Source organism: Papio anubis, chromosome 14, assembly GCF_008728515.1.
Source record: "Papio anubis isolate 15944 chromosome 14, Panubis1.0, whole genome shotgun sequence".
Lineage (NCBI taxonomy): Eukaryota > Metazoa > Chordata > Mammalia > Primates > Cercopithecidae > Papio > Papio anubis.
The window spans coordinates 12,086,278-12,102,122 of record NC_044989.1 but is presented as its reverse complement, the minus strand read 5'-3'; positions in this window follow the sequence as shown (position 1 = coordinate 12,102,122).

Below are 15,845 nucleotides of genomic sequence, written 5' to 3'. Positions count from 1 at the left end.
TCTTCTCTCTTTTCTTCTTTATTAGTCTTGCTAGCGGTCTATCAATTTTGTTGATCTTTTCAAAAAAACAGCTCCTGGATTCATTGATTTTTTGGAGGGTTTTTTGTGTCTCTATCTCCTTCAGTTCTGCTCTGATCTTAGTTATTTCTTGCCTTCTGCTAGCTTTTGAATGTGTTTGCTCTTGCTTCTCTAGTTCTTTTAATTGTGATGTTAGGGTGTTAATTTTAGATCTTTCCTGCTTTCCCTTGTGGGCATTTAGTGCTATAAATTTCCCTCTACACATTGCTTTAAATGTGTCCCAGAGATTCTGGTATGTTGTATCTTTGTTCTCCTGGTTTCAAAGAACATCTTTATTTCTGCCTTCATTTCGTTATGTACCCAGTAGTCATTTAGGAGCAGGTTGTTCAGTTTCCATGTAGTTGAGCAGTTTTGATTGAGTTTCTTAGTCCTGAGTTCTAGTTTGATTGCACTGTGGTCTGAGAGACAGTTTGTTATAATTTCTGTTCTTTTACATTTGCTGAGTAGTGCTTTACTTCCAACTATGTGGTCAATTTTGGAATAAGTGCGATGTGGTGCTGAGAAGAATGTATATTCTGTTGATTTGGGGTGGAGAGTTCTGTACATGTCTCTTAGGTCTGCTTGGTTCAGAGTTGAGTTCAATTCCTGGATGTCCTTGTCAACTTTCTGTCTCGTTGATCTGTCTAATGTTGACAATGGGGTGTTAAAGTCTCCCATTATTATTGTATGGGAGTCTAAGTTTCTTTGTAAGTCTCTAAGGACTTGCTTTATGAATCTGGGTGCTCCTGTATTGGGTACATATATATTTAGGATAGTTAGCTCTTCCTGATGAATTGATCCCTTTACCATTATGTAATGGCCTTCTTTGTGTCTTTTGATCTTTGATGGTTAAAAGTCTGTTTTATCAGAGACTAGGATTGCAACCCCTGCTTTTTTTTGTTTTCCATTTGCTTGGTAGATCTTCCTCCATCCCTTTATTTTGAGCCTATGTGTGTCTCTACATGTGAGATGGGTCTCCTGAATACAGCAAACTAATGGGTCTTGACTCTTTATCCAATTTGCCAGTCTGTATCTTTTAATTGGACCATTTAGTCCATTTACATTTAAGGTTAACATTGTTATGTGTGAACTTGATCCTGTCATTATGATATTAACTGGTTATTTTGCTCATTAGTTGATGCAGTTTCTTCCTAGCATTGATGGACTTTACATTTTGGCATGTTTTTGCAATGACTGGTTCCTGTTGTTCCTTTCCATGTTTAGTGCTTCCTTCAGGATCTCTTGTAGGGCACGCCTGGTGCTGACAAAATCTCTAAGCATTTGCTTGTCTGTAAAGGATTTTATTTCTCCTTCACTTATGCAACTTAGTTTGGCTGGATATGAAATTCTGGGTTTAAAATTCTTTTCTTTAAGAATGTTGAATATTGGCCCCCACTCTCTTCTGGCTTGGAGAGTTTCTGCCGAGAGATCTGCTGTTAGTCTGATGGGCTTCCCTTTGTGGGTAACCCGACCTCTCTCTCTGGCTGCCCTTAATATTTTTTCCTGCATTTCAACTTTGGTGAATCTGACAATTATGTGTCTTGGAGTTGCTCTTCTCAAGGAGCGTCTTTGTGGTGTTCTCTGTATTTCCTGAATTTATATGTGGCCTACCTTACCAGGTTGGGGAAGTTCTCCTGGATGATATCCTGCAGTGTTTTCCAACTTGATTCCATTTTCCCCGTCACTTTCAGGCACACCAATCAGACATAGATTTGGTCTTTTCACATAATCCCATATTTCTTGGAGGATTTGTTCATTTCTTTTTACTCTTTTTTCTCTACACTTCTCTTCTTACTTCATTTCATTCATTTGATCTTCAATCACTGATACTCTTTCTTCCAGTTGATCAAGTCAGTTACTGAAGCTTGTGCATTTGTCACGTAGTTCTCATGTTATGGTTTTCATCTCTACCAGTTCTTTTAAGGACTTCTCTACATTGGTTATTCTCGTTAGCCATTCGTCACATCTTTTTTCAAAGTTTTTAGTTTCTTTGCACTGGTTACATAGTTCCTCCTTTACCTCTGAGAAGTTTGATCGACTGAAGCCATCTTCTCTCAACTCATCAAAGTCATTCTCCATCTAGATTTGTTCCATTGCTGGTGATGAGCTGCGTTCCTTTGAAGGGGGAGATGTGCTCTGACTTTTTGAATTTCCAGCTTTTGTGTACTGCTTTTTACCCATATTTGTGGTTTTTTTCTGCCTTTGGTCTTTGATAATGGTGACGTACTGATGGGGTTTTGATGTGGGTGTCCTTTCTGTTTGTTAGTTTTCCTTCTAACAGTCAGGACCCTCAGCTGCAGGTCTGTTGGAGTTTGCTTGAGGTCCACCCCAGACCCTGTTTGCCTGGGTATCAGCAGCAGAGGCTGCAGAAGATAGAATATTGCTGAACAGCGAGTGTTGCTGTCTGATTCTTGCTCTGGAAGCTTCGTCTCAGGGGTGTACCCAGCCGTGTGAGGTGTGAAGTGTCGGTCTGCACCTAGTGGAGGATGTCTCCCAGTTAGGCTACTCAGGGGTCAGGGACCCACTTGAGCAGGCAGTCTGTCCATTCTCAGATCTCAACCTCTGTGCTGGGAGATCCATGCTCTCTTCAAAGCTGTCAGACAGGGACATTTACCTCTGCTGAGGTTTCTGCTGCTTTTTATTTAGCTATGCCCTGTCCCCAGAGGTGGAGTCTACAGAGGCAGGCAGGCCTCCTTGAGCTGTGGTGGGCTCCACCCAATGCGAGCTTCCTGGAGGCTTTGTTTACCTACTTAAGCCTCAGCAATGGCGGGCGCCCCTCCCCCAGCCTCACTGCCACCTTGCAGTTAGATCTCAGATTGCTGTGCTAGCAATGAGGGAAGCTCCGTGGGCATGGGACCCTCCAGGCCAGGTGTGGGATATAATCTCCTGGTGTGCTTTTGCTAAGACCCTTGGTAAAGCGTAGTATTAGAGTGGGAGTTACCCGATTTTCCAGGTGTTGTGTATCTCAATTTCCTTTGGCTAGGAAAAGGAATTCCCTTCCCCCTTGTGCTTCCCAGGTGAGTTGATGCCTCGCCCTGCTTCAGCTCTCGCTGGTCGGGCTGCACCTGTGGACCGGCACCAACTGTCTGACATGCCCCAGTGAGATAAACCTGGTACCTCAGTTGAAAATGCAGAAATCATCCGTCTTCTGTGTCACTCATGCTGGGAGCTGGAGGCTGGAGTTGTTCCTATTTGGCCATCTTGGGCACGCCCCACTCCTATGCCATATTTAACAAAAACTGCTGAACCCTGGGGAAGAAGAAATATACCAACATGTGTCTAGAAAAATGTTCACCTACAAAACCAAAAGAAAATGAATGGACTCAGAATCTACCACAATAGCATTAGGTAATACAAAATAATAAAACAATTGCTGGTGGACTTTGGAATAAAATGATTTGTGACCCTAGAATTCTATATTCAGTCATATTCTCAGGTACATAAGGATAAAAGAAAAATTTTAACAATTCATTCTTTTTGAAAAATCTATTTTAAGCTGTATCTCACCCAGTGGTGCAATCTTACTTTTCAAGAAAACAAACATGGTGATTCACATGTAAATAACACATCCAGCGAAAGAAGTGGCTGTGAACTTTGAATCCATTAAAGTTTAATTATGTCTAACATTTCGGATGCTCTTGATTCATACTTTCTAAAGGCAGATTTATTAACTCATTAAATACATAATAATAAACCCACTGTGTGATAACGTATTTTTTATAAAGAATAACTATATTTTTCAACACCAAAAACCTCATTGAGGAAAGTAGCATTTTACATTTTTGCGAGTCTCTTAAATTCCTCGTTTAATACAAGACAATTATTTTTGTATCCACTTTTGCATAAAATAAGTTGCATTATTATTTTATTTGGGTTATACAAAGAAGAAAATTTAGCTACATACATATATAGTTGGAAAGGGAAGAGTATTTTAGTAGCCTTTTTCAAATAATTGGGGTCATTCTTTTTTGATACTGCACCAAAACAAGTGGCACTTTCTTAAAGGCAAATTGAACTATGGAATCTGAAACTGTACCAATGAATATTCTGTATTCTGTTACACTAACATCCATTGGTGTGTCTTACCTTTTCCTGATGCATGATTTTCTTTTTTTTTTTAATTAATTTTATGTTAGATATGGGGGTGTATGTACAGGTTTGTGACATGGAACAATTGTGTGATATTGAGGTTTGGGGTACAGATCCTGTCACCCAGCTAGTGAGCATAGTACCTAATAGGTGGCTTTTCAAACCATGCCCCATCTCTCCTGTCCCCCTCCAGTAATCCACAGTGTCTGTGGTTCCCATGTTAATGTCCATGTGTGTTCAATGTTTAGCTCCCACTTAGAAGGGAGAACATGCAGTATTTGGTTTTCTGCTTCTGTGTTAATTTGTGTAGGATTATGACCTCCAACTCCACCTATGTTGCTGCAAAGGACATGAGCTCATTCTTTTTTATAGCTGTGTCATATTATGTACCACATTTTCTTTATCCAATCTACCATTGATGGGCACCTGGGTGCATTCCATGTTTTTACTATTGCAAATTGTGCTGTGATGAACGTATGTGTGTGTGATTCTTTTTGGTAAAATGATCTATTTTCCTTTTGGGTATATACCCAGTAATGGGATTGCTGGGTCAAATGGTAGTTCTGTCTGAAGTTCTTGGAGAAATCTCCAAACTGCTTTCCATGTTGGCTGGACTAAGTTATACTCCCACCAACAATGTGTAAGTGTTCCCTTTTCTCTGCAGCCTTGCCATCATCTGTTGTTTTTTGACTTTCTAATATCAACTATTCTGACTGGTGTGAGATGGTATCTCACTGTGGTTTTGAAAACAGACATTTTTCAAAAGAAGACATACAAACAGCCAACAATCATATGAAAAAATTCTCAGCATCATTGATCCATAATTAAACTATTTTTATTTCAGTTCTACCAATGTCTACTCCTAATAGCAATGTATGAACCCTGCTCAGCCTTAAGGATTTAATTTTTTGCTAATATGCCAGAATGATAAAACTTGTTTACTTTTTGTTATGCACAAATATAAAGGGAAAGCTCCCACATGAATTTATTAGCCATCTTTCAGCTTTCTAAAGGGTCATCTTATTTTTCCCCTGCCTCTGTGTAAGACTAGGCCACACCAGCAAGCCTTGATAGGGGAGGATGAAAGAAGAAAGAAATGGCTCACCTATTTTCAGGTTTCTCACTCCAGACATGGGAGGATAGCTTCACTACCTGATACTGGTGGGTGTAACCATTTGTTCACTGTAATAATGCCCCTCTCCAAGCAGGAAAGCTGGGATGGGTCAGCCCACCACTGACTGTGGTCATATTCCTTACCCCACCCTGTATTGTGGGTCATGGATGATGATTCCTAAATCAAATACAACATGCAAGTATAGAGGTTTAAACCCTGAAACACCCAAGCATCATGTCTTGCCTTTTCCTGATGCATGATTTTCTTTTTTTTTTTTTTTAATTTTATGTTAGATACATGGGGTGTATATACAGGTTTGTTACATGGAACAATTGCATGATATTGAGGTTCCATCTCAACCCACAGCCAATTCAAAGGGTTCCCAGGAATGCTGGGTAAAGGTGGGAAAGAAACAGCCGCTCTGAGTTGACAATCAAGAAGTCACTTTTAGTGGGGGTAGTTGTTTGCTCTCAGCAGAGTCTATAACTGTCATTAGAATACTCTACATAGGACTACATTTTCAAAGACAAAAAGATAAAGGAAAAATATCAGGAACATATTATATGAACACTGCAGAAATATTTGAAGGGGCAGGTGTGTGGTCACCTCCCTGGATCACTCACTCTAGTATTTGAAATGCCTGTGTATTCCCGGGGGGCTGAATCAGGTAGCTCAGTAGAGGCCATCTAGCACAACATCTGGCACTCAGTGAAAGTTGCTTTTAGTTCCAAGCAGCTGTTTTGATTTTGTGACACAACCCATGAAGGAGACATTGCATCTGGCACTGACCACAAATTATTGCCTCAGTGTTAGAGTCAAAGCCATGCCAATACTAAAAGATAAAAAGCATCCTTAAATTGTTTTCATTTCCTTATGTAATGACATAATTACCTGAAGACAGTAGCACAGGCTCCCAGTTCTCTATACCAGATAAATTCTTTCTATTCAACAATCTCTAGCTTCTTTGAAAGTCTAATTAGCTACACTGGAAAGATTTCAAGAGTCCAGCTCAAAAGGACTAAGAGGTCCCTTTTTGTAGGTGAGGAAATTGGAGCCCAAAGAGAAAAGAAACTTGGCCATTGCTGTCACTTCTGCAAACCAAAAAAAAGTATCTGAGACAGATCTCAATCAATTTAGAAGTTTATTTTCCCAAGCTTATGGATCATAACCTGTGACACAACCTTGGGAGGTCCTGGACATGTGTCCAAAGCAGTTAAGTTACAGGTTGGTTTAATGTTTTAGAGAGACATAAGACATCAATCAATGCATATGAGGCATACATTGGTTTGCTCCAGAAATGCAGGACAAGTTGAAGTGTGGGAATGGGGGGGAGGCCTACAGGTCACAGGTGGATTCAAAGATTTTCTAATTGGCAATTGGTTGAGTTACTTATTATCAAAAAACCTGGGATCAATAGAAAGGAGTGTTTGGGCTAAGATAAGGGGTTGTGGAGAACAAGGTTCTTATTAAGTAGATGAAGCCTCATAGGCGGCCAGAGGCAAAAGATGGCAAATATTTCCTTTTCAGACCCTTAAAAGGTGTTAGACTCTCAGCCTATCTCTTCAGCATCAGAAAAAGACCTGGAAAGGGAAGAGGGCTCTCTACAGAAGGTAAATATTCCCCACAGGAGACAGTTTTATGGGACAATTTCAAACTATGTCAAACAAATATATTTTGGTGTAAAATACTTGGGTTTCTTTCAGAGCTCTGCCATCTGGGATGTGATGCTATACTAGGGGTCAGGTTGGAATTTGGTATCTTATTGCTACAAAGAGTCTGTCTGTCAGTCTTGGGATCTCTATTTTAATATTAATCCTGGCCAATTGTGCCTGAATTCCAAAGACAGGTGAGTATAATGAGACAGGTCCAATCCTCCCCTTCTCATTATGGTCTGAACTAATTTTTCAGGTTTAGTTGGGTCCCGTTGGCCAAGAGGAAGGTTCATTCAGTCAGTTGGAGGGCTTGGAATTTTATTTTTGGTTTGCAATTCTAATCCCTGGTAGAGCAGGCATTCTGTTGGTGGGTAATTTTTTGATGTGGCAGCAGTGCAATCGGTAAACTTTGTTCTGCATATTTTTAAGACAAGTAACTTTTCAAGGGCAAATGCAAGCACAGTGCCTGTTTGTATGTGTGTCCTCAGTCCCTGGTGCAGGGCTGGGCACAGAGTAGGCACTTGTCTGTTGCACGGATGGAACTGCACATGACTGCGGGAATCCGGGGGCGACCTTGTGGGCGACCGTGGTCGTGGCTGTGGTCTCCTCTCTTCTGCAGGGTGCATGCCCCTGCTCTGCATGCTTCCCTCCTCTCCCCACAAACCACAAAGCAAGAAGGCAGTAGGGGGTGATGCTGTGGTGATACAGACACATGAAAGACCCTGGGATTGTTTGCTTTTGTCTGGTAAAACTTGACAACAGCTTCAATTTATTTATCTTGAAAACCCTCAAAGATAATACCAACAGTTCGCAGGAGGGGAATTAGTCATAGGCACACATGGTTTCCCGATATTGCCCCAAGAAAAATACCCCCCTTCAAAGTTCTCTGGTTTCAGCATCGCCTAATTTATGGAACATTAGGTCAAGACCTCGAAGTTCTGATTTCATCAGAGATTCTGCCACGAGAAACTGCTGGGCTGGTCATGCCTCACCAGTCCTTGAAGAAACCTTGAAAATCTCTCTGCATTTTCATCTTATACATATGAGCATTTCAAATATGCCTGCTGCCCTGTCCCCACCAGGATGGCATCTGTTATTATAAGGAAAGAAATGTTTGAACAACTGAATTTATATTGGGTTGTTTTTCACAACTCTGGTCAGCATGCAGTCAATGGGAGTTCTTGAATGCATATATATTCAAATCATAATTAGAACCTAAGATACAAAACTTTTCTCTCCTTTGATAAAAGTTGACTGAGCATCTATTAGGTGCAGTCCCTGGGAATATAAATAAATAAATACATACATACATACATACAGCCCCTGGCCTCAGGGAGCAGAAATGACAGACAGGAGTTATGACAGAGGTAACCCAGCACATCTATTAAGTGAGCATCTATTAGATGCATGACTTGGGAATATAAATAAATAAATACAGCCCCTGGCCTCAGGGAGCAGAAATGACTGAGACAGTAGGAGCTATGGCAGAAGTAACCCAGCACATCTCAGTGCTTTGAGAAGGGCTATGTGTCCAAAGGCCTTTCAAAAGACATGGGGTCTTAATTATGTCTGAATGGGTGAAAGGAGTTGGTTAAGAGGATGGAGAAGGGAGAACACCTTGGTTCTATTATTCATAAGATAATTAACAATCTTATAGTTAAAAAGTTTTAGATCAGGGAACCCAGCATTTCATCCAGTAGGATGCCAGGTTTGTGACAGGACATGAATAGAACACAGGCATGCTGTCCCAAGCCTCACACATATGGAGAAGAGGGCAGCAGTCATGCTACCTGACCTTGGCAGTCTCCTGTGAAAAGCTCATGCTAGAGATGGAGGGCTGAGAAGCTCATAGGTCCAGACACAGCCCACACCCGCTGGAACTTAGTGCACTCCTCGAACTCTCAGGCCTGTAATGTGCTATGTGGGTTGTTTATGTGCACAGCTTCCCTTGGATTTGTGCAGAGAACTTCCTGCCAGACTGTATAAGACAGTCCTGCTGTCACTGGTTAATTTAACCATTTTTTTTAAACAGATCTATCGCTTTTAGTTTGGTTGTCAGAGTTTGCAGTCTGGTGGCATCATTCATCTCACAAATCTCTGTCAGGTATCAATACGTGATAGTTACTCATTGGGGTGGGGGTGTCTTGATGACTATAATCACACTTGTGCCCTTGGAAGCTTACCCTGGAGTACTCAGCCTACTCTAGACCTATGCATCTCCATACACGTGGAAGCCTGGGAAGCCTGGTGAGTGCAGACCTTAATGCTCTGCTCACATATGACTGTCCCCAGTTCCTCAGACAGAAAGTCCTACACTGTTTGATACATGGCAGGCCCAGGAAGTATGCACGCACAGGCACATGCTGTCCCTTCTTCATTTGTATATTGTGAGTTTTTTAGTTTATTTAACATCTATGTTATAGCTTGGATAAGTCAAGGGTTGGATTATCTGAATTTTCACTCTTGTGTCCTTCATTCACACCCGGCTGTTAGAATTCCTATTCCACTTGGAATAAAAAACAAAGTCCTTTGTAAGTCCATGGGGACCTCTATGACTTGGTCATACCTCTCTGGCCTGTCTGCTCCCACCCTTTTATTGGGCACTCTGCTCAGCCACTCACATCCCTAGATGTCCCTCCACTGTGAGGCCACGCATCTTACAGCCAGGCAGCTAGCTCATAGTAGGCATCCAAATATATGCTCTAGGGGAGGAAATGAATTAAGAGATTGCAGCTGGGAAGAGATTGCCAGTGATATTGGGCATGACTCAAGCTCTCCCACTCCCCATGGGAGGCTGGGAGCATCAACTCCGTTAGCCAAGTGCCTTATGTATTCCCAACCGTGACTTCACCTCTCTTTCACCCCAGAATGAATGCCCACTGTTTGGCACTGCTGGCCTACTCTCTCAATCCCCTCTTTTTGGAAAACCTCTACAAGTTCTTCCCTCCAGATGTAGGTGATAATTCTGCCATTCAACTAGGGCAACCTAGCCCTGCCTGACCTCAGCAAGGCCAGCATCTGAGCTGTCTGCCTCCTAATACTGTAAAATAGGCAGAGTCACCCTCATATGACAATTGAGGAGCTAAAGTTCACAGTGAGTCGGGAACTTGCAGAAGTCCCACAGCTGGATTTAAATCCAAGCCTTTGTAACTCCAAAGCCAGCACTTGGCCCATTAAACCACCTTCATTCATGTATAAGTAAAGTTGGAAAGTTTCACTATTTCTCGTCCAGAGGAAACTTTAAGACCTTCCTCCACCCCCAGCTCCACAACTCCCCCGGCATCTCCACAGTGGCAAAGCTTTTGTGTGTGTGAATATAAACAAGTGGTAATGAATGGGAGAGATGCTGAACTACTTATTTTTCAAAGTTCTGGAATTTTATGAATTAAAGCTTCTTTGTTTAAAATTTTGAACCGATTGTTTCCCCCTTGATCACTGAGCCATATAGCTTCTCCAGAAGCAAGAGCAGGCCATCTGATTATAACAAATGTTAGAATATCTTTTCTGAGGTATAATTGTATCCAATAGGAAATAGGGAGCCATTGAAGGTTTTTCAGTGGACAGGCACATGACCATCTCTGTATTTAGGAAACAGCCATGTAGAAGATGGGTCTGCAAGTTGGCACCGGTGCCAAGGAGACCACTGAGGCAAAACAAGAAATGAAGGCGAATTAAACAAAGGCTGAAGAGGTATAGTGGGAGAGGAAGGAACATTGAGGAGGAATATTATTCCTCATCAGAATGCATGCTCCAAGAAGGCAGAAACATATTATACTTACTCACTGCTCTATTTTTAGCACCCAGAACAATGTTTGGCAAATAGTCAATGCTCAACGAATGTTTTAAATTTTGTAAACATTGTCATGGAGGACTTGAAAGAATGTTGAGTGTTTTAGTAAGAAAGAGACGGCAGTCAGCATACCTAAGAATCATTTCAGAAGAACGCTCTTCGTTGATCAAACATATACAAGCAATGAAGAGTGAAGGGTGGCTCATAATAGCAGAACCCAGACGCAGGGAGACCAGCCAATGCACCACACCTGGAGACTGAGGGAAAAATTGGGGAGGAAAACAGAAAGGAAGGCGTACACGTGAAATGAACATCAGGTACTCTTCTGCAACTGCTCAAAGCATCCATTGTGACTCCCTGGCAATCAACGCTCTAGGAAGAGGTAGGCACAAACCTGCATGTGAATTGTATAAGAACCTTCCAGCCATCCAGGTAGGTAATATCACAGCAGCCTCTGATCATTCTCACTTCTTAACTATTGATAACCAGTTGCAAATATCTATTGATTAAACATCTGCAATATCTCTTGCATCTCCTTGCCATAGATTGGATGTTTGACCCCCTACAATTCTCAGGTTGAAACTTGATCCTCAGTGTTGGAGGAGGCCTAATGGGAGGTGTTTGGGTCATGGGAGTGGATCCCTTATTAATAGATTAATGCCCTTCCTGGTGGGAGTCATGAGTGAGTGCTTACTCTATTCATTCCCACAAGAGCTGGTTGTTAAAAAAATAAACAAAACGTAGAACCTCCTCTCTCTCTTTCTCTCTCCTCTCTCTCTCTCTCTCCGCCGCCGCCCCCACCCCATCTGACCTCTTCTCTTGCTTTGTGATGTCTGTACATACTGGTTACCCTTCTTCCACCATGAATAGAAACAGTCTGTGGCCCTCATCAGATGCAGATGCTGGTGCCATGCTTCTTGTAGTCTGCAGAACTGTGAGCCAAATAAACCTCTTTTTGTTATAAATTACCCAGCCTCAGATATTCTTTTATAGGAGCACAAAACAGACTGAGACATCTCTCTTCCCCATCTCCGTTATCACTACCCTAGTTCACTCTACATCACCCTCAGGCCTTTCAGCTGAACCATGGGCGCTGAATCACTGAGCAACCTAGTTTCTGCAGAAGCAAGAGCAGAACATCCGATTAAAGCAAATGTTAGGATGTCTGCTTCTGAGATATGATTTTATCCAATAGGAAATAGGGAGCCATTGAATGTTTTCGAGTGGGACAGACACATGATCATCTCCAGGCTTAAAAAGCAGCAATGTGGAAGATGGGTCTGCAAGTTGGCATTGCTGCCATGGAGACCACTGGGGCAAAAAAAAAGGAAATGAGCACTATAGCTTTTGTCAGGGATGCCATCTCCCTGACACCATGTGCTCTAGACACTGCTCATCCTCAAAGTCACGAACAGATTATACTTCACTTAAGCACAGTTATGATTACAGTGACCTCCCACTCAAAACTACTCCAGCCTTCCTTTTGCCTAGTTAACCCACATTTCTTGACTTCACCAAGACTCTTCCATATGTGTCCTCAATCGTGTCAGTCAGGCTCATTCCCCACCACCAATTTTCATACCCCCTTTCCATCAAACCATTCTCACTCTAGTTTCTGTACATTTTGTCCCTGTTTCCTTAACTAGGAATACCATTCATCATATACTACAGTTGCCATTTTTTTCTACAAAGCATTCCCTCAGCCTTCTCTTTGACTCCTCAAGGGAACTTATTTGAAACCCTTTTATGATAACGATCACTTTCTGCCTTAGATTATGCTCATCTATGCATATATCTTATTTTTCCTAACAGACCCTGAATCCTCAAAGACTAGGATTTGTATTATTTTTAACCCTCCAGAGGCCTAGGCCTTTATGTGACCTAATTTGTAATTCAGTAAAAGGAAATGAATAAATTAAGAACAATCTGGTTTTAATTATTATATAAAAATAGGTCCAACAAAAACATCACTCTAGAGTCCATAGAAGTGGATGATCCGGACTTAAAAGCAGATCACACACTGTTCTAGCTGGAAAACTATGCTGGAATGGTGAAATTACTATTTAAATAGAAAATGTCTAATGATTTTTGCCATGGAAGTTTGCAAATTTATGTTAACTGCAAAGATAAAGAGCATATGAGCACATATGTAGTAGTGAATTGCTAGAATAAGAAACACAGAGACCATCCTTCAAGAAAACCATGAGGTTTGTGGGGGCTGATGAGACTCTTGACACTTTGTGAAAAGCTTCCAAATAATGCAGGGTAGGCTATAAGCACTGACATACAACTGATGTCTGATTCAGAAACAACAACTAATAACAAGAGCTAACATTTAATGATTACTCTCTATGTGCTCAGAAACTTCTATGATTTATGAATGTCCAACCAGTACCTCATTTTCACCTTAAAATAATCCTATGAGTTGGATAAAATCTGAAACATAGAGAAGCTCACTAACTTTCCCAAGATTGGTGGTCTTTCTAGTTAATGTACCGATACTCTAAGTTAAATCCTTTATTCATATTAGATTGAGAGAAATTTCCTTTTTCCCTTTGGAACTTCAGAAAGAGAGAATTATCACTGTCCAGTCCAGTGGTCCTCAAGTTGTAATTAATGGCCCCATAGAAGGAGAAAAGGAATCTGAAACTCAAAGACACTGTATTATTGGACAGACCTAAGCACTGACCTAAACATCTCTATTTGTATTTTCTTTATTTTCCTTATGATTTGAAATTCTGGCTAAGAGTTTATTGAAAGAAAATATCCTACCACCTTAAAAAATTATTTCATTAATTTCATCAAAACTATTTCATTATCTATTAGTGGATGCCTTATCTTTGTAAAGCTCCATTTGAAAAGCTAGGTGCTGATAAACTGCTTATAATAGAGCCAAGAACACAAAACATGCTCTGTAAAGGTTAGCTATAGATACAATTATCATCATCGTCTTTATTATTTCATTTGCTATGTCTCTCACAATGCTTATTTGCATCCCCTGTGAGCTTAATATGATGATCTTCATTTAACAAATGTGAAGGCATAGCATTAAGGTGTTAGTGATTTATTTGTAAGGTCACAAAGCCAAAAAGTAAAGGGATTAAACTTTCCATTGCTCTTAGGGTCAACACCAAGTTCTCAACAAGATGCACACGACCTCGTGCTGTCTGGCTGTTCTCCATACCTTCAGCCTCAACTCATCCCACTCTCTAGTATTCACTCCCCCACATCCTCTGCACTCTGGTAATGGTGGGGAAAGCGCAGGCATGGCCATCTTTGAGGTTCCTCAGGTGTGCTCCTCTCCTCCCACCATAGCACCATCCACACACTTGTCCCTCCTCCTATAACTGTTCCACAATCCACTCCTTTTCTCCTTGACCCAAGTCAAGTTGAATGACATCATACTTGACTCCAGTCCAAGCTAGGTCCCCTTCTTACACATTCTCATAAAACTGGATACCTCTCCTTCCTAGTGCTTATCTCAGTGTGTAATTACATGCTCATTAAGTATGACTATTTGACTGATGTCTGAATCTTCCAATAGATGATTATCTTCATGAAGACAGTGCTCATTATATCTCCAGATTCTTGGCACACATAGGCAGTAGAAATAATTGCTAAGCAAATACGTAAAGCCCACTGTTTTTCTCACATGGTTCTTTCTTCCCCACAACATTCCTACAACTAAGGAAGGTTTCAGTTTATATTTAGAAAGAAAAACAGGAGTTGGCCACTTAGCTTATTAGTATTTTCTTGAAGCTACCATTAGAAAAGGGTTCATCTTGTAAAATTCTTAGAGCTAAGAAGAGAGGTGATCTAGGATGTTATCAGCAAACACGAGACCTGAGACTAAAACTGAGCTGGAGACACCTGAAGAAGCCCTGCCCGAGCTCTTCTTTCTGCATGCTAATGTTCACAGTCTGCTGAGGCATTGCTATGCTTCTCTGCCTGCCCTGATGAGGCTTTCTCTGGGAACAAAGCCAGCCTCTGTGGCCTTCTGAGCTCCATGCGGTGAACACCAGTTGTCACCGTGGGTGACACTAGCCTCAATTTCTTCTAATCTGTCTGGAGCCCACATTGACCTCATGGGCTTGAAGGCATCGGCCTCAGTGATGGTTTCTCACTGTGGGATGATGGTGAGCAGGCACCACAGGAACCTACACCTGTCTCACTTGTCCCTGCTGGAACTTGCTGCCTTTGTCCCACACCCTGCAGGGCAGCTGAAGTTAGGTGGCCTGTTTCCTACAGCAGCGCGAGAGGACAGTCCCTGTGCTTGTAGCCTCTGGTGATTCCTCACCCTTGATCATTCCCAGCTCTCAATCTCTTAGTGGTCTCCTTCATTCCTCTGCCCGCTTTTGCTCACATTTAGACACCAATTTTTCTAGAGGAGAATGAGCTCCGTCAATCCTAACTACAAACTCAGAATTAGGAGCTTTGCAGTTCAGCTCCTCCAGGTGCTTTTACATTTTCTTGGTAGAAAATGATGCCTTTGGCTTGTTTGTTTTAAGACCTCACTTGCTTCCTTTGCTCAGGTCTTCTTAAGCACCAGGAAATGAAGACAGAAGGGCAGATACAGATACTTGTTTTTGAGATTTAGTTCCAGGATTATTATTTCATCTGGGGCTTTCAACAAACTCGCAAGGCAGGCATTTTAATCTCCATTTTATAGATGAAGGAGCAGAAGAATTTCAAGCTATTGCAAGTGACGTTTACAAAGGATGTCAGAGACGTAAAGGTCAAAAGACAGCAACCTGGCCCACAAATTCTCTCAAATCAACAGAAGCAATAACAATAATAATACAAAGACTTTTTAAAGCCTACTTTCGAAATTTGGAAAAATAATCCTTTTTCAAGGATAATATTACAGATTTACCTTCTATATGATGGTTGGTAGCACACGTACATATTTTCCCATTTTAACCTTACTCCAACTCTCTGAAACAGAATTAGAATGCACAGTTGTTTACTACATGGAGCTAAGGAAATTGAGGCTTAGAGGAGTTATAGGCAAATACAAGGTCACAAATGTGGCAGTAGAGCTTGATCTTAAACCAGTTCTGCATGGCTTTGTCACAGAAGGTCAACAGAGTAGAGGAGGGAGGAGACAGTGCACCATATGCTTGTCTTGGAGAGGCAGAGGGGG